This window comes from Manis pentadactyla, chromosome X, assembly GCF_030020395.1.
Source record: "Manis pentadactyla isolate mManPen7 chromosome X, mManPen7.hap1, whole genome shotgun sequence".
In the NCBI taxonomy this organism is placed as follows: Eukaryota; Metazoa; Chordata; class Mammalia; order Pholidota; family Manidae; genus Manis; species Manis pentadactyla.
In genome coordinates this window covers 74,259,381-74,277,671 of record NC_080038.1, presented here as the reverse complement: position 1 = coordinate 74,277,671, position 18,291 = coordinate 74,259,381, and the positions used below count along the sequence as shown (strand labels likewise).

General features: G+C 45.6%; 1 pseudogene; it reads right to left on the bottom strand.

Annotated features, from left to right (window-relative positions):
• Window positions 1-15,045: 15,045 nt before the first annotated feature.
• Window positions 15,046-17,169, bottom strand: LOC130681788 (uncharacterized; annotated as a pseudogene).
• Between the last annotated feature and the right edge of the window lie 1,122 nt (window positions 17,170-18,291).

Sequence of the window (18,291 nt, the reverse complement as noted above, 5' to 3'; positions counted from 1 at the left end):
TCTCTACCAACTTTGTGCAGTGGGAGCTGAGGACACTCAAGGAACTGAAGACAGACGCTGTAGTAATACAAACTGTTTAATCTGTTACAGAAAAACTTGAGAGGTCAATATTTTGCAGTAAACTGACTTTTTAGTTAGTGCTTTAAGGGCCTGCTTGACCTTTTCATCCCTGTCCCTTTTTGCTTGGTTCTGGACTCCCCCTTATCAGACATTCCAATATGGGTGAGTAGGTCCAGCAGACAGTGGATTTCTTTCTTCCCTTAATTGCACAATCTGAGTCTCATTTATTTATTGTTTTAGTTCAGTACCTTTCCTGTCTTTAAGGCAAAGGGTTGCCCTGTTCTTATCATAACATTTAACAGGCATTTAGGTGTACATACTGAACCTGGTCCTCCATTTGTCTGACTTTATGCAACTATATCAGTGTTCCCCGGGAGTGAGAGGGAGGAAGGGAAGGGAAAGAAGGTATAAAAATAAAGTTACAGAGTGGTAGTGGGGAGATGCAGGCTGAGGTTTGAATATAGTTTAGGAGAAACAGGTAAGCACAGCAAAACAACTTACAATTATCCAACAGACAATAGAAAGGGCAACTTTTTGGGAAATAGTCCAGTCCGGGGGAGGGGGGCAACAGCAGAGAGTTCAATGCCTAGGATGGAAGATATCACTCTGATGAGGGCCAGGGTCCATGGCATGCAGGTGTTCATTAGTCAGAGGGTAATCATTAGATACAGAGGTGGAGAGGATTCTGGAGGTCTGGCAGTGCTCTCTACAGATGTGTTTCTTCTTCAGGATGATGGGCCTTTTTTACTCTGGAATGATGGATCCACAGAGTGATGCCTGCAACTTTGAGGGCCATATGAATGGTTAGAACAACAATGTGGGGGCCAGTCCACTGAGGTTTGAGGGGGTTTCTTTTCCAATCTTTGATCCAGACTGAGTCCCCATCCTGGAAGGAATGTACTGGGGTTCCTAAAGAGATCAGGGTTCTTTCTATGGTGTATTGTTGCAGCTTATTTAGGGTGGCTCCCAAGGCTTGGAGCTGTTCTCTTGCTCCCTTATTTCCTATCTGGTGTATGTTCTCTAGGAGGCTTCCTAGATATGGGGGGGGGGGAATGTCCATACACTAATTCAAAAGGGGAAAAACTTTGAGTTCCAGTTGTATAGCGAGTGTACAGGAGAGCCGGGGGCAGTAAGTCTGGCCATGTGAGGCCAGTTTCTTGGCAAAACTTAGCTAGGATTCCCCTGAGGGTATGATTCATTTGCCCTATTTTCCTTAAACTTTGTGGCCTGTATGCAGTGTGGAGTTTCCAGGTAATGTTGAGAGATTTAGTTAAAATTTGTACTACATCTGCTACAAAGGCAGGCCTGTTGTCATTGTGGATTGTAGGTGGTAGGCCAAACTGGGGCACAATTTCTCTTGGGAGGACTTTGGCTACCTCCTGGCTTCATTCTGTCCTGGTTGAGAAGGCTTTGACCTATCCAGAGTATGTGCACACTATTACTAGGAAATATCTGAATCACCTGCTTGGCTGGACATTCATGAGGTCTATCTCAAGGTCTTCAAAGGGGCAACTTCTGCTCTTTGGACACCAGGTGGGAGTTGTGGTGCAGATCGAGTGTTATCTCTGGCACAAGTTACACACTGTTCACTTAATGCTCAGCATAACACTGGCAACTGGCTGATGTAGTATTGCTTTATGAGGAGGACTTTCAGTGACGTTTTTCCTAGGTGGGTGAACTGATGGTATTCGCTGACTAGTTGCCTCCTGGTTGCAGTTGGGACTAAGATATGTCTGTCTGGCGGCATCCACTATCCGTTTTTCAGTTAAGGTGGCTCCTTCGGTTATGGTCCTGTCTTTCTCCTTTACAGTGTACTTGGGTAGAGGAGCTTCTACTGGGGGTGTTATGGCCATAGTGAGGGAAGGAGCTCTACCTGACTCCTTACTGGCTGCCGCTTTGTCAGCTTCATCTGCCATTCAATTCTCCTGTGCTATAGGGTTGTTTTTCTTTTAATGTTCTTTGTAATGCAGAATTGCTACTTTTTTATGTATGAAGAGATTGAAGGGCCTTTTTATATCTGGCAGGCCTAGTGCTGGTGCCTGTTCTGAAGATTTTATTTCCAGGAATGTGGCTCCTGCCTCTATCTAGATAGAGGGCTTTCAGTCTGCCCCCTCCCCCCAGGAGGCTGTAGGGGGGTCTTACCATTATTGAGAATACAGGAATCCAGATTCTGCAGAATCCGGCATCACCCGGGAATTCTCATATGCCCTTCTTCATATGGGGCTGGAGTAAGGAGTTAATGACCATTTTCCTCTCTGGCCCAAGGGACCTTTCTCCCTGGGTGAGGAGGAAGCCAAAGTACCGGACTAACTGCTCGTAGATTTGTTTTTTTTTTCTATGAGGCTCGGTATGCTAAGTCTAACAGGAGTTTCAGGAGGGCCTTCGTGCCTTTTGCACATTTTTTTTGGTGTCATTGGCAAGGAGGAGGTTATCTACATACTTCAGTAGGGCGTAGCACGTGGCATCCCTTGGAAAACTGGCAAGGTCTGCAGCCAATGCCTCCCCAAAGAGAGTGGGTGAGTTCTCGAACTCTTGTGGAAGCCGCATCCATGTTAACTGCATCTGCCACCCTGTATCCAATTCAGTCCGTTCAAAGGCAAATAAGAGCTGGCTTTTGGGGGGCCAGCCAGAGAGAGAAAAAGGCATCTTTAAGTCTGGGCAAGTGAATGATTTGGCAGACTCCAGGATCTGACTGAGGAGGGTGTATGGGCTTGATAGCACCGTGTGTAAAGAAACAGTCACTCTGTTAATGGCTTGCGGGCCTTGAACAGACAGGTACTCTCCTCCTGGCTTTCTGACTGGTAGAAGCGGTGTTTTCTAGGGTGATTGGTACTCGATTAGAATGCCTGCCTCTCTGAGTCTGATCAGGTGTTCCTGGATGCCTGCTCTCACCTCTTGTGAGAGAGGGATTACTGCCACTGTCTTTGTGGCTCCTAGAATAGTTGCATTCTTTTTTACTGAAGAAGGCTACAGGGAGAGTGACCACAGAGTGTTTTGCCTTGTGTCAATCATAATACTCATGTTTTAGCCCTCCACTTTCATTTTGACCATGGACTCATGGGGGCCAAGTGAAAGAGAGCCTGGTCGTTGTCAATCTGAGTCTGCTCCTGCCAGGCCAATGAGCCTTTCCCCATAAGGCTTCTCTTAGTAGTGACTGGGCATCAAGGCTTTGCCTTGGTTGGGGCATTCATTCTTCCAATGTCCCTTTTCTTTACAGTAAGCACACTGTTCCCTGGATAGGGATGTCCTGGGCTTCCCCTCTCTTGGTGGCTGGCTTCTCTCTGCCTTTTGCTCATCTTTTTCTTTTAGGGCAGCTGCCAGGAGGCTGGCTTTTTTTCTTCATTTTTCTTTCAGCATCAATGTCAGCTTGAAATTCTCTGTTCATGTATACTTTGTTAGCAATTTCAATCAGCTAAGTGATATTCGTCGTAGTGAAGCCCTAAAGTTTTTGGAGCTTTTGTCTGATGTCTGGGGCAGCTTGGGCCATAAATGAGTTGTTTACCATCTGTTGGCTCCCGGGTTACTCAGGGTCAAAAGGGGTGTAGATGCGATAAGATTCACACAGTCTTTCATAATAGTCCCCAGGAGACTCTCCTGGTTGTTGAATGACTGAAGAAACTTCAGTCATGCTCATAGGCTTTTTGGACCCGGCTTTTATCACCTAGAGGAGGGCACCCTGATATCAGCAGATCTGGTATTGTCTCTCAGGGGCAGTGAAGTCCCACTTAGGTGCTCCTCAGGGACAGCAATTTCAGCCTATGCAAACTGACCAAGGACCCTGGCTGCCTCCTCTCTTACATTGTGGACAGGGTGCACAGAAGTTGTTGACAGTTTTTTAGGTTGGCTGATGGATTTGCAAGAGGGATTCCATGCGATCAACCAGGGCTTGTGGCTTTTCTGACGGGGTGTCAGTGTGGAGAAGGGTTTATAGTAAAACATGGACTGGCTGGGCTGTATGGTCCCATGTTTATCATGTCTTTCAGGCTCCAACATCTCTTGCACTGGCATCGGAAGGGAACCTGCTCCCGGCCAAGGGTGCAGTCTGGCTGCTGTTCCTGGGGACTGTGTGTTCACTGGTTCTGGAGTTGTCAGAGAGGCTGACAGCAGTGGGGTATCATTGACCAGGAGCTGAGTGCTGATGGTCTTGGGGATGCACAAGGTGGGGGCAATATTAGCTCTTCCTCTAGGTCACCAGCAAGAATCTGCAGAGGCTTCTGTTGATTCTTTGTTGAGGTGACTAAGACCCTTCCCTGTCTCTGCCTATTGCAAGCTAATTGCACCCAAGGGGTAAGTGTCTGGGCAATTCCTAACCAGGAGTCAATGTATGGGAACTGGTCAGGAAGACCTGGATCTCCAGTGATAACTGTCCATACCTGGCAGGCTGTTGGGACATCTAGAGACCCTACCAGAGGCCACCATACACTGAAGGTGGGCCATTCAGATTCACACAGGGCTTTCAACCTGCCAAGATTAATTTCACTCCATAGACTTCTGAAAATCCCTTACAGTAATTATTGATCATAGTGTCAAGGACTGTGGGTTTACTATGCCCGGACCCCATGACATGTCCATGGATGGTGCAGTGACAACAGACAAGGGAGGGGTGCCTCCTCTTGCGAGGAGACCAGTCAGATGTTCATCCGTTCATGCTTCTCTCATAGACTTTGTTCAGCCTTCACTAAGGTGCAACCATTTAAGTCCTTGGCACGTCAGCCAAAGCTAAATCACTGTTATATCATGATGGCTGAAAGCAAATGCGATGAAGGACCCACTCAGATTCCATAGCACAGACCATGGAATCACAGATTCAGTGCAGACTGAATAACTTCAGCTGCCCTGCACACTCACTCACACACTCAGACCAGAGTTTAAACATTCTCCCCCTGGGAATGTCTACTGTGAGACTTCTAAGAAGTCTGCAGGAAGAATATATTTATGAAAGACTTATCCAACAAGGGATTAACATCCAAAATATATAAAGAACTTACACACCTCAACACCCAAAAAACAAATAACTTGATTAACAAATGGGCAGAGGATACGAAGAGACAGCTCTCCAAAGAAGAAATTCAGATGGCCAACAGACACATGCAAAGATGCTCCACATCACTAATCATCAGGGAAATGCAAATTAAAACCACAATGAGATATCACCTCACACCAGTAAGGATGGCCAGCATCAAAAAGACTAACAACAACAAATGCTGGCAAGGATGCAGAGAAAGGCGAACCCTCCTACACTACTGGTGGGAATGTAAGCTAGTTCAACCATTGTGGAAAGCAATATGGAGGTTCCTCAAAAAACTAAAAATAGAAATACCATTTGATGCCAGAATCCCACTCCTTGGAATATACCGAAAGAATATAACTTCTCAGATTCAAAAAGACATATGCATCCTCATGTTTATTGCAGCACTTTTTACAATAGCCAAGATATGAAAGCAATCTAAGTGTCCATCTGTAGATGAATGGATAAAGAAGATGTGGTACCATCACTAGTTATCAGAGAAGCAAATTAAAACCACAATCAGGTATCACCTCACACCAGTAAGGATGGCTACCAACCAAAAGGCAAACAAAAACACATGTTGGCGAGGTTGTGGAAAAAGGGGAACCCTCCTACACTGCTGGTGGGAATGTAAATTAGTTCAACCACTATGGAAAGCAGTAGGGAGGTTCCTCATAAAGCTCAAAATAGAAATACCATTTGACCCAGGAATTCCACTTCTAGGAATTTACACTAAGAATGCAGCAGCCCAGTTTGAAAAAGACAGATGCACCCCTATGTTTATAGCAGCACTATTTACAATAGCCAAGAAACAGAAGCAACCTAAATGTCCATCAATAGATGAATGGATAAAGAAGAGGTGGTACATATACACAATGGAATATTATTCAGCCATAAGAAGTACACAAATCCTACCATTTGCAACAACATGGATGGAGCTACAGGGTATTATGCTCAGTGAAATAAGGCAGGTGGAGAAAGACAAGTATGAAATTATTTCACTCATATGTGGAGTATAAGAAAAAATAAAAACTGAAGGAACAAAACAGGAGAATCACAGAACCCAAGAATTGACTAACAGTAACGAAAGGGGAAAGAGATTGGAAAGGATGGGAGGGAAGGGAGGGATAAGGGTGGGGAAAAAGAAACGGTGTATTTTGATTAGCATGTATAATCTGGGGGGGCGCATGGGGAGGGATGTGCAACACAGAGAAGACAAGTTGTGGTTCTACAACATCTTACTATACTGATGGACGGTGATGGTAATGGGGTTTGTTGGGGGGGGACTTGGTGAAGGGGGGACCCTAGTAAACATAGTGTTCTTCATGTAATTGTAGATTGGTGATAACAGAGTAATAAAAAAGAAAAAAAAGATGTGGTATATATATATACAACGGAATACTATTCGGCCATAAGAAAGAAACCAATCCTACCATTTGCAACCACATGGATGAAGCTGGAGGACATGGTGCTCAGTGAAAAAAGCCAGGCCGAGAAAGACAAATGCCAAATGATTTCCCTCATTTGTGGAGTATAACAATGAATCAAAACTGAAGGAAAAAGATGGCAGCAGACTCAGAGACTCCAAGAATGAACTAGCGGTTACTAAAGGGGAGGGGTGTGAAAAGGCGGGTGGGGAGGCTGGGAGAAAGAGACTGAGGGGTATTATATTTAGTACACATGGTGTGGGGGATCATGGGAGTACAGTGTAACTCGGAGAAGGTACATAGTGGATCTCTGGCAACTTGCTGCACTGATGGACAGTAACTGCATTGGGGTATGGGTGGGGCCTTGATAATATGTGTAAATGTAGTAACCACATTGTTTTTTCATGTGAAACCTTCATAAGAGTGTATGTCAATCATACCTTAATAAAAAATTTAAAAAAAAAAGAATTGGGGATGGAAGTCTGTACCTGCATGTTAGATTTAATCTTTTCTATGTTCTCATTCCTTATCTTAAAAAAAAAGGAAAAAAAACCTCACCAAATGTGTCATTACATAATCCACTTATTAGTCAATGCTGCCTGTTCAGACTGAGTTTTGTTGTCTATAATCAACAAAAACAATAGCTTTTTCTTGGTGCATTCCGGAAAACCAGTGTAACTCTACAGTCTTATTCACCTGAAAGTGCCAATCTACATATATTACTATGAGCCTGGGAATTTTCTTTAAAAGGTCAGTTTCTTAACCATATATGCTAACACTTTAGGTCTTGACTTTTCCTTTCCATGATGTATCAGAATTTCCAAGCCTTACCCATCTCTCCAGTAAATCTAATACTACTCCTTCACTTGTCCTGTATACTCTGACACTACCTAATTGCTGTAACACTAAATTCTTTTATTCTGTAACTTTTTGGATAATCCTGTTTTCTCATCAAGATATCTGCATTCTAAGACTATAGCACCTTAGACTCTTTTCAGCAGACTCTTTCCTACTTATTATTTAGAACGTAACTTAGAAACAGCCTCACCTCTGTGGTCCTGTAACACCACTTTATTACCTGTCTCATAGAAGAAAATATATTGCACAGAAACTCAAAAAACATAAAAAAGAAGTCTCCAGGAGGTGATCAGGCTCCCCTTGCACCCCAATGGGTGGGAACTGGCTGAGTCAGGGACCCCAGGGCCTTACTGAATTTGACATTGTAACCAGTTCCTCACCTGCCAAGCCTCCTTGAGTCCGGCGGGAAAAGCAGAGTGGGGCCGGCCAAGTGGAACCAGGCAGGAGACTACCAAAAGATCAGGCAGGGCATGCCTTCTCCATTGCAATTAACCACTCCTTCACCGCCGAGCCACTGGCCCAAACCAGTGGCAACAAAGGGCCATCACGGTTGGATTTCCTGGTCAGGGAACCAAATGTTAAGGAAAATACTGAAAAAACCTGAACTGGATCACTGATGGAAGAACCAAGTGGCACTCCGAGGTCTTGGAGTGTTGAGGCTTAATTTCACACACTCAGAGGGGAGTAATCTCCCAAAACTCTGAGCCCTGAACAAAGGCAAAGGGAATAATATATATCTTTCTGCTTCTGTATCTGTAACATTACTACATGCACAGCAAACGAGCGAGCAAGGGGAAGTAAATTTAGGGAGAAAATGCCTGGCAGAGTGGGCAGTGAAAGGGAGGGAGAAGTTAAGGGAGTTTCTGTGCTCTTTGCTAAGAGCAGCAGAAGGGAGCCACCCAGACTAGACTTCCATCCTTGTAAGTTTTTCCCTATTGATGCCAGGGTTCTTGTTTCCAGAGCTGAAGAATGAGCTTCACAAACAGTCAAGGTAGGAGAGCGAGGTACAGGCTTTTATTTATAGATAAAGTGAAAGAACCGAGCTCCTGGCTCATGCCAGGAGGTCACAAGAGATTCTGTAGTGGTGCATTGTCTAGTGGGTTTCATAGGCACTTGAGGATTTTTCAAGAGCATGAAAAAATTTAGGGGTGGGGACTTGTAAAGTTGTCCTTGAATATTAAAAATTAACTTAATGTAAGGAATTTCCTGCCTTGAATTCTCTCTGGGACACTGGCGCCTTGGTCTGGGAGCATATCAAAAGGCTGCCGGCCCAGCTCCCAAGGTGGGCTGAGGTATTGTCTATTTGCTAAATAATCTTGCCTATTGAACTTCTTGGGTGTTAAAATGAAATCTTATCTTTAAGATGGAATTCTTCCTGCCTTTTACCAAGTCGTCTACAGCTGGGTCTGCATGCTAAGTTAGTTGCTCAGTTTGCAAAATCACTTCATCAGATCTGAAGGAGGAAAGACAGCACATAGGCCTGGACATTTTAGAGTGCTAAAGTGAATCTTACACATGGTTACAAATGATTAGCATAATAAACATGTGCTACACTTCTTTATCTGGGGAACATTAACTGATCTCACTGAAGAATGATTCTAGAGCTCAATGTTTAACATAGACTTTTAGTAGGAGGGTTTCCTTGCATGTAGTTACATTGCTCTGACTGCAAATATCCTACCCTGTCCCCTCCAGAGGCCCTCACCCTACTCTGACTACATCTATGGTCCCTATCTCATTCCCTCCTCTACAGATAGAGACCCTAGCTGCTGCTAGGGAAAGGGGGGTGATGACCACTCTGGCTGCTTCATGCTGAGAGGGGGCACAGTAAGGGGTGCAGCTAGGTCTCCATCAGTGGACGGTTGAGAGGGCCTCGGAAGATGGGCACTTCTATTCCAGGTTCCATTTCTATTACTATTTTCAGTTTGGTGGCTTCTAGGCAAGATAGAACAAATTGTGTTATTAGGTTAAGTAGCAATATCTGGAGTTGGATTTTCCATTCTGGAAGGACAAACTTGATGAGATTAAGAATGCAAAGTTGAATAAGAGAACTAGAAATAGTAAAACTTTAATTGAAATGATAGGACAAAATAAAAACTTCTGGGAAATTATAGCCAGATATTTTGAAGAAGCTAGAATTCTGGATTTAGTTTATGTCTCAATTACTAGTACTAGGATCTGGTATGGACAAGGCTGCATTATTGAAACTGTTGGATTCTCCCAGAGGAGAGCGCCACCTCAAATCACTCACAGAAGGCATCTCTTGATGCAATAAGCAAGAGGAATTTATTCAGAGACCAGCTAGCTGGGGTCCAAGTGTCAGCCCGACGCAGCGGGTCTCAACAAGGACCCCAGCACTTAGAGTCAGAGGTTTTTATAGCAAAAGGGCAGTATTTTTCCACAAGTACATCACATTGTTTTTCCAAAAAACACATACATTTTGGCTGACGCCACATCCTGGGGGTCTGGTGAGATAAGATCACTCTCGGAATGTTAGGGTGGTTCTTAGTAAAGTAAGCTTGGTATGTATGATTAACTGATTGGGGTTGGATAACTAAAGGTCACTGCAATGAACGCTGGCTGACTAACTTGTTTTTCAAGGTTCTAATATTTTCCTATTTTCTTCCTTCTAGGTTAGAAAATGGTGTCTAAGCTTTTAAGATGGCTATACTTATGCTAACTTTCTATCTTCAATAAGGTTGATTCTTAGTGAAGGATTCTACATTTCCCCACTTCTTTTCAAGGAGCATTCCAATCATGGAATGCTTGTGTCTTCTTTTTGTGCGAGTGAATGATATTGTTGCCTCAACGTTAGCACTTGAACGGTACTCACTCTTTCTCTAACGAAAGTTATCAGCTGATTTAGTATACAGGGTCTTAAAGTGAGGAGTAGTATAAGAATAAGTAAAGGCCCAGTCAAGGTGGATATCAAGGTTGTAAGCCACGGAGATTTAGTAAACCAGGACTCAAATAGCCTTTGGCCGGCCTCCCGTTCTCTCTTTCTTTGATCTAACTTTTCTCTAAGTTTTGACATTGAATCTCTTACTATTCCAGAATGGTCTGCGTAAAAGCAGCATTCTTCTTTTAAGGCTGAACACAATTCTCCTTCTTTTAAAAACAACAGATCTAATCCTCGTCTGTTCTGCAAGACTACCTCAGACAGGGAGGTTAGAGATTCTTCAAGTTTGGTAATGGATTGTTCTATAGTCTTTAGGTCTTCATCAATTGCTGTCTTCAATCCCGCATAATGTTGGTTCACCTGGATTATGGCGGCTGTCCCTGTTCCTACTTCAGCTGCGACTCCTATTCTTAATAATACAGCTAAGGTCAGCGAGATTGGCTCTCTTCTAAACCTGTGTTTTGGTTTAAATTCAGTTACGAATGAGAAATTATCATGATACATCAATCTAGGTACTAATTGAACCATGATACAGAAGTCACGGGAAGAATTGAAGACGGAAGTAGAGACACATGGGGTCAATCCAGTATTACAGGCCCACTACCCTTCGGGAGGAGGGACTAGATACTCATTTTCACCTGAGGAATTTACGGATATGGTTTCATTACACAAAGCTTCATGAGTGGGGGGAACTGAACCTAAACATTTCCCTCTTCCAGTCACCTCGGTCAGGGTCAGCTTCTTATGGCTTCCCCAGCTACAGATCTCGTGGCTGGTCGTTCTGTTAAAATTTCCCAACAGCCCCAATCCTTCATAGTAAGGAGGTCCAGAGGAGAAACACAACCAACAGGATTTAGTAGTATTTGGGTTGGTGGTGTTTAGAACTTGGAAAGCCCCCTCAAGAAGATTGAAGAGGCGTTGTCCAGTGTCAGGAAAGGGGTCTATTTGGTCAGGGGTGATGGCAGCAGAAATAGTGGTAGGGTCTACTGGAGGCACCGGAGTCTGTTTCAGGATCGAGGCTGGGAGACGCGGTTGATTTCTTAGGACAGAATTAGGTCTTATTGGGGCAGCTGGAAGGCTCTCAACTTTAAGTCGGACAGTAAATATGAGGCCTTTGTCATCTCCAGATCTATAGTATCTAAGTCCCCACTGTCGTCCAGTGATCCACTCATCATACTGGCGTCTCTTATCACTAAACGTGATATTTAAGGGGAGGCACAGTCCTGTCCATTCACAGTTGGTGGATGTGCGGTTCTGGGTTACTTTAAGGAGGTCCCTGTCAGACACAGGATTCCAATAAACGTTACCCGTAGTTTCACAACTCCAAGAGCTACAATAAAAAGATTCCAAGCCCCCACACTGTCGGACTAGTTGATGGGTTCGTCCGTCACGGGGGCAGACATAGAAAGTAGTGGCTTTTGTCTTATTTCGAGCGTCGGGTGTACTGCATCTAAAACCGGCGGGCCACCAACCGCTCACTAGGGGGTGATTGAGAGTTTTGTGGGCCTGTTCCCAGGGTATATTAGGTATATCCCAGGTATCTAATCCAGTGACCAGGGCACAAACATCGGGGTGCAGGGACGGCCACTAAGTCTTAAGGGGGGCAACCTTAGAAATGGACTACACTACCTCTCCTGTCTGAGAGCAAACTTGCCATGTCAACAACCTGGGTTGGTGGGAATTGGGGTTCTGGAGAGTTGGAAGTGGCAGGAGCATCAGAATCATCAGTGACACAATCATTCTTACACAAACGAAGTTTAAGGGGGTTATCAGTTCGAATTACTCGCCAGTCTGGGCCTGGTTGAGGCGCTCTTTTCAGATGTGAAGCATGGACCCAGGATGAGATGCCATCTACTTTCACAGCTGTGGGAGTAGTCAAAAGGACAATGAAGGGTCCTTTCCACCGGGGCTCAAGATTTCCCGTTTGGTGTAGTCTCACGTAGACAGAGTCTCCTACTTGGAATTGATGAGGTACTGAGATGTCCTCTGGCCGATAGACTTCTCGGATAGAGGCCCACACTTCTTTCTGCACAGCTTCCAGAGCCCGTAACCTTTCAAGCAGAAACTTATTAGTCACACATTCAGAGCTTGTATGGAGGAGAGCTGCATTTAGCGGAGCTGGAGCTCCAAACATTATTTCAAAAGGTGTTAGTTTAAAACGGCTGGGGTTGTTTCTGACTCGAAATAAGGCGAAAGGAAGGAGGACTAACCAATCACATAAACCAGTCTCTATTGGTAATTTAGTCAGGGTCTCTTTTAAAGTTCTATTCATCCTTTCTACCTGTCCTGAGCTCTGGGGTCTATATGCACAGTGTAATTTCCAATCTGTCCCCAGGATCTTGGCCAATCCCTGACTTACCTGGGCAACAAAGGCATTACCGTTGCCAGAACCGATTACCTTTGGGATCCCGAACCTGGGAAATATTTCTTCAAGTATCTTTTTGGACACCATCTGAGCTGTCTCAGTTTTGGTGGGGAACGCCTCTGCCTATCCTGAAAAGGTGTCTAGGAAAACTAGGAGGTATTTATATCTATACTTAGCAGGCTTAACTTCAGTGAAGTCAACTTCCCAGTAGGCTCCTGGCCGATCTTCTCGAAGCCTCTTTCCTCATATTACTTGATGTTTGTCCACATTTACTAATTGGCAAGGAACACAATTTCTTACAACCTCGTCTGCCAATTTTCTCAAACCGATGACATAATAAGGGGAATCTCGAACCAGGGTTTTTGATTATTGGCCCCCAAATGTGTCAACTGATGTAATTGCCTTAGATATTCTCCTGCCCTTTTCTGGGGCAGGATAATTTTCCCATCTTCTGACTTATACATTTCAAGGGGTGGAGATTTTTGGATCCCCAACTTGTCCATCTGAGCAAGATCCTCGGGGGTATACTGAAAGTTCTTACTACATGTGGCTTCTGGGTACACCTGGAGGGGTAAGATGTTCGTTCCCTGGGCTGCTTGTTTTGCGGCTTGGTCCGCCCTTCTGTTTCCTTGAGCTATTGGAGAGTCACTTTATTGATGCCCAGGACAATGTATTATTGCTACTTCTCTAGGTCTATGGATGGCTTCTAACAGATCTAAGATTTCTTGTTTATTCTTAACATCTTTCCCGGCAGAAGTCAGCAGCCCTCTCTGTCTATATATAGCCCTGTGTATATGAGCAGTGGCAAAAGCGTAACGGCTGTCAGTATAGACGTTAAGTCTCTTACCTTCTGCCATCTTTAAAGCCTGAGTCAGGGCAACGAGCTCTGCCCGCTGCACAGAAGTGCCCGTTGGGATTCCGCTGGCCCACAAAATTTGGTCATCATCTACTACTGCAGCTCCTGCCATCCTCTTACCTCTCATGATGTAACTGCTCCCGTCTGTGTACCAGGTCAGGAGTCCCGGTCCTTCTAAGGGCTGATCTCGTAAGTTCCGACGGGTCCCCGTCTCCTCAGCCAGGATTTCCTGGCAGGTATGAAGCACTTCTTTTCCCACATCAGGGAGCAGAGTAGCTGGGTTTAGGATGGCAGGCGGGGCAAATTCCACACGATCACGATTTAGGAGTAAGGTTTGATAGTGAGTCATTCTGGCATTCGACATCTATCTTTCGGGTGGTTGTCGAATTACGCTTTCCAGTGCATGAGGAGCAACCACAGTGAGTTTTTGTCCTAGCGTTAGCTTGTCAGAATCTTTAACTAAGAGGGCTACAGCTGCCACTACTCTCAAACAAGTGGGCCATCCACTACTCACGGGGTCTAATTTTTTAGACAAATAGGCGACAGTTCTCTTCCAAGGTCCCCATTGTTGAGTCAATACTCCTCGAGCTACTCCGTTCCATTCATCCACGAAAAGGATAAATGGCTTAGTTATGTCTGGCAATGCCAGAGCGTGTGCCGAGAGGAGGGCCTTTTTGATATCATCAAAGGCTTGTTGTTGTTCAGATCCCTAAACAAACGGGGCTGCTCCTTTAGTGAGGGGATACAGAGGGGCTGCCAAAGAAGCATATCCGTGTATCCATAGTCTACAAAACCCTGCTGTCCCCAGAAACTCGCGAACCTGGTGTGCAGTAGTGGGAACCGGAATCTGCGACACAGTCTACTTTCGGGCTTCAGTAAGCTACCTTTTCCCATTTCTCAGGGAGTATCCCAAATAAGTCACTTGTTGTTGGCAGATCTGTGCTTTCTTAGCAGATACCCTGTACCCTAATTTGGCAAGCTCAGCCAAAAGGGCTCCAGTGGCCTTTTGGCAGGTTCTCTGAGTAGGGGTGGCTATCAATAAGTTATCAACATACTGTAACAAAGTTACCTGTGGGTTAGAAGCTCGGTAGAAAGCCAAATCTTGATGTAGAGCCTCGTCAAAGAGGGTGGGCGAGTTCTTAAATCCTTGTGGCAAACGAGTCCAGGTCAATTGTCCAGTAGTTCCTGTGGAGGGATCTTTCCATTCAAAAGCAAACAATGGTTGGCTGCTCTGGTGCAAGCGCAGACAAAAGAAAGCATCTTTTAAATCTAAAACTGAATACCAGGTGTTTTCCAGGGCCAGGGAGCTTAGTAGGTTATAAGGATTTGGCACGGTGGGGTGAATGTCCTGTGTCCTTTTGTTAACTTCTCTTAAATCTTGTACTGGTCGGTAGTCTCCCGTTCCTGCCTTTTTTACAGGCAGCAAGGGGGTGTTCCATGGGGATTGACATTTTACTAATATCCCCTGTTCTATAAGCTTCTGGATATGTGGCCTAATTCCGTCCCTGGCTTTTTTACTCATTGGATATTGTCTCACAGTTACTGGTAAGGCTGAAGCTTTTAGTTCTATGACTACAGGGGGCTGGTTCTTGGCAAGCCCATGCCAGCCGTTTCCGCCCAGGCTCCTGGGAACTGGTCAAACCACTCCTGACTTGTTTTGGAGGGCTCCGGCTCTTTAAAAAGACGGTATTCATCTTCTAATCTTATAGTCAGGACGCTTAAGCTCAAAGGTTTATTCTCTTGATTGGTCACGAGAGGTTCCCCGGCTTGAAAGGATATTTGGGCCCCCAATTTGGTTAAAATGTCTCTTCCTAACAGGGGTGTGGGGCATTCCGGTATGACAAGGAACGAGTGTTTTACTCGTCTTACTCCTAAATCCACTGTTCTCCGGGTAGTCCACACATATTGTTTCTGTCCCGTAGCCCCGATCACTCAAGATTTTTTATCAGAGAGGGGGCCCTTTGCCTGAGTCAATACAGAATGTTGAGCACCGGCGTCTACCAGGAATTCAACGGGTTGCCCCTCCACTTTCAGAGTTACCCTGGGCTCGGGGAGGGGCTCCGAGCCCCGTCTTCCCTAATCCTCGTCTTCCAGCAGGGACAACACCTTCTTTGGAGGCTTTTTTAGTGGTTTTTTAGGGCATTCTTTTACCCAGTGCCCTTTTTCCTTGCAATATGCACATTGATCTTTATCCAAGGGAGGCCGGTTGCCCAGTTGCCCTGCCTTACTAGTTCTGCCGCTAGAGGGCGGGCGTTCCATGCCTTCTACCACTGCGGCCAAGATCCTTGTTAAATTTTTCTCATGTTTCCTATCCCTTTTTTCCTATTTACTTTCTCTTTCTTTCTCTTTCCTCAATTCCTTTTCTTCCTCAGTCTCTCTCTTATGATAAACTTTCTCAGCTTCTTTCACTAAATCTCTCAGCGACAAATCTTGTTAGCCTTCCAATCTCTGAAGCTTCTTTCTAATATCGGGTGCTGATTGCCCAATAAAAGCAAGAGCCACTGAGGCACTGCGCTCCTCGGAGGTGGGGTCAAAGGGAGTATACCACCTGAAGGCTTCCATCAGGCGTTCTAAGAACACTGCAGGCACCTCAGTGGCTCCCTGGCTGACCTCTCTTACCTTGGCCAAATTTGTGGGGCGCCTTGCGGCCCCTCGAAGACCCGCCACCAGAGCCTGGCGATAGATGGTTAGTCGCTCCCTACCTTCTGGAGAATTAAAGTCCCAGTTGGGTCTGGTCAGTGGGAACCCCCTCTCTATATCATGAGGGAGTTGTGATGGTCGTCCATCAGCTCCAGGCACGTTCTTTCGTGCTTCCAGGAGGATCCTTTCTCTTTCTTCCATGGTGAAGAGCACCTGTAAAAGCTGCTGACAGTCATCCCAAGTGGGCTGGTGAGAAAACATTAGGGACTCTATCAGTCCAGTTAGTTTCTGTGGTTCTTCTGAAAAAGGAGGGTGGTTAGTTTTCCAGTTGTATAAATCAGCAGAGGAGAATGGCTAATATTGCAGAGGTTGGAAAGGCGGGTCCCCTTCCTCTCCGAGGTTGGGGGCCCCATAAGACCGGAGGGGAAAAATACCCGGTGGGTCCATTGCGGCCCCTCGGCGGCGTCGAGTTCCCTGGGCCGGTCCCAGAAGCGGTCCCACTGCCCCGGTGCCTGAAGCTAGGGGCAGTGGGGGCTCTGGAGCTGGGGGCACCTGGGCCAGAGGCGCCGGAGCTGAGGGCGCTGGGGCTGGGGGAGTCGGGGCTGGAGGAGCTGGGGTTGGGACAGGAGGGTAGGGAGGGGGATCATCAACCATGAGTAAATCTTGAGTTTCAGGGTGAATTTTGGTAGTCTCTTTTTCCTTGCTCTGAGGTTGAGCCTGGGACACTAAGACTCGAGAGCTCATTTTCTTTTGCAACCAGGGCTTTACCCAGGGTGGTGGATTTTCCACTAACTCCTGCCAGACCACAATATAGGGTTGCTGATCCGGATGTCCTTGAGACGAACTCTGAAAGACGACAGCTTTTACTGCAAGTAAAGTGGAGAGGTCAAAAGTCCCCTCCGGGGGCCACCCTACATTAAGAGTATGCCACTCGGAGGTACAGAAAGTCTGCCATAGCCCTTTCTTAACTTCTACTGACAAATTATGTGCCCTCGCTCTCACTTCTGTCCAGTGATCTAACGTCAGACTGAGTGGAGTCGTTACCGTCTGTCCCATGGTCAGTATAACAATTATTAGACATGTACAGAACACAAAAAACAGAGATACACGGAGATTAGACACACAGCGGCCGCACTTAGTTTTCTTCAGATTTCTGACCAAAAGCCGAAAAGAATCAGTGGGCTGATACTCTTGGCGCCCGAATATCAACCTTATCACATCAGATTCACTTTACCGGAAAAACAGATGAGAGGCCACCAGGCGTCCCTGGCCCTCCAATCTCCCTGAGGCGTCCCCCAGGGTTGCAGCCTGCGGTTCTCCAAGTACGTCTACCGACCGCAGTCTCGATCCCTTTACGGAATCGGGACGACTGCCAGGCAAGGGTACCCCTTTTCAGAATTCTGACCGGTCTTATCAAAAAAACAGAACACAGAACACAGACAACTCAAGGCGCCACTTAGTCTTACCTCTCCCTCCAAGGGCGACTTTCAGGAGTGAAACGGGGCGAGTACACGATCCCGGATGAGCCCCCAAATGTTGGATTCTCCCAGAGGAGAGCGCCGCCCCAAATCACTCACAGAAGGCGTCTCTTGATGCAAAAAGCAAGAGGAATTTATTCAGAGACCAGCTAGCTGGGGTCCAAGTGTCAGCCCGACGCAGCGGGTCTCAACAAGGACCCCGAGCACTTAGAGTCAGAGGTTTTTATAGCAAAAGGGCAGTATTTTTCCACAAGCACATCACATTGTTTTTCCAAAAAACACATACATTTTGGCTGACGCCACATCCTGGGGGTCTAGTGAGATAAGATCACTCTCGGAATGTTAGGGTGGTTCTTAGTAAAGTAAGCTTGGTATGTATGATTAACTGATTGGGGTTGGCTAACTAAAGGTCACTGCAATCAACGCTGGCTGACTAACCTGTTTTTCAAGTTTCTAATATTTTCCTATTTTCTTCCTTCTAGGTTAGAAAATGGTGTCTAAGCTTTTAAGATAGCTATACTTATGCTAACTTTCTATCTTCAATAAAGTTGATTCTTAGTGAAAGATTCTACAAAACAATACTTTTCACTAAAATCACCATCATTTTTATTAGAAGTAACCAGTTTAAGAAAATAATTAACACTTGGCTTTATTACTTGCATAAGTGCAGTAAGAAGAGCAATTGATTACATAGGCTCTT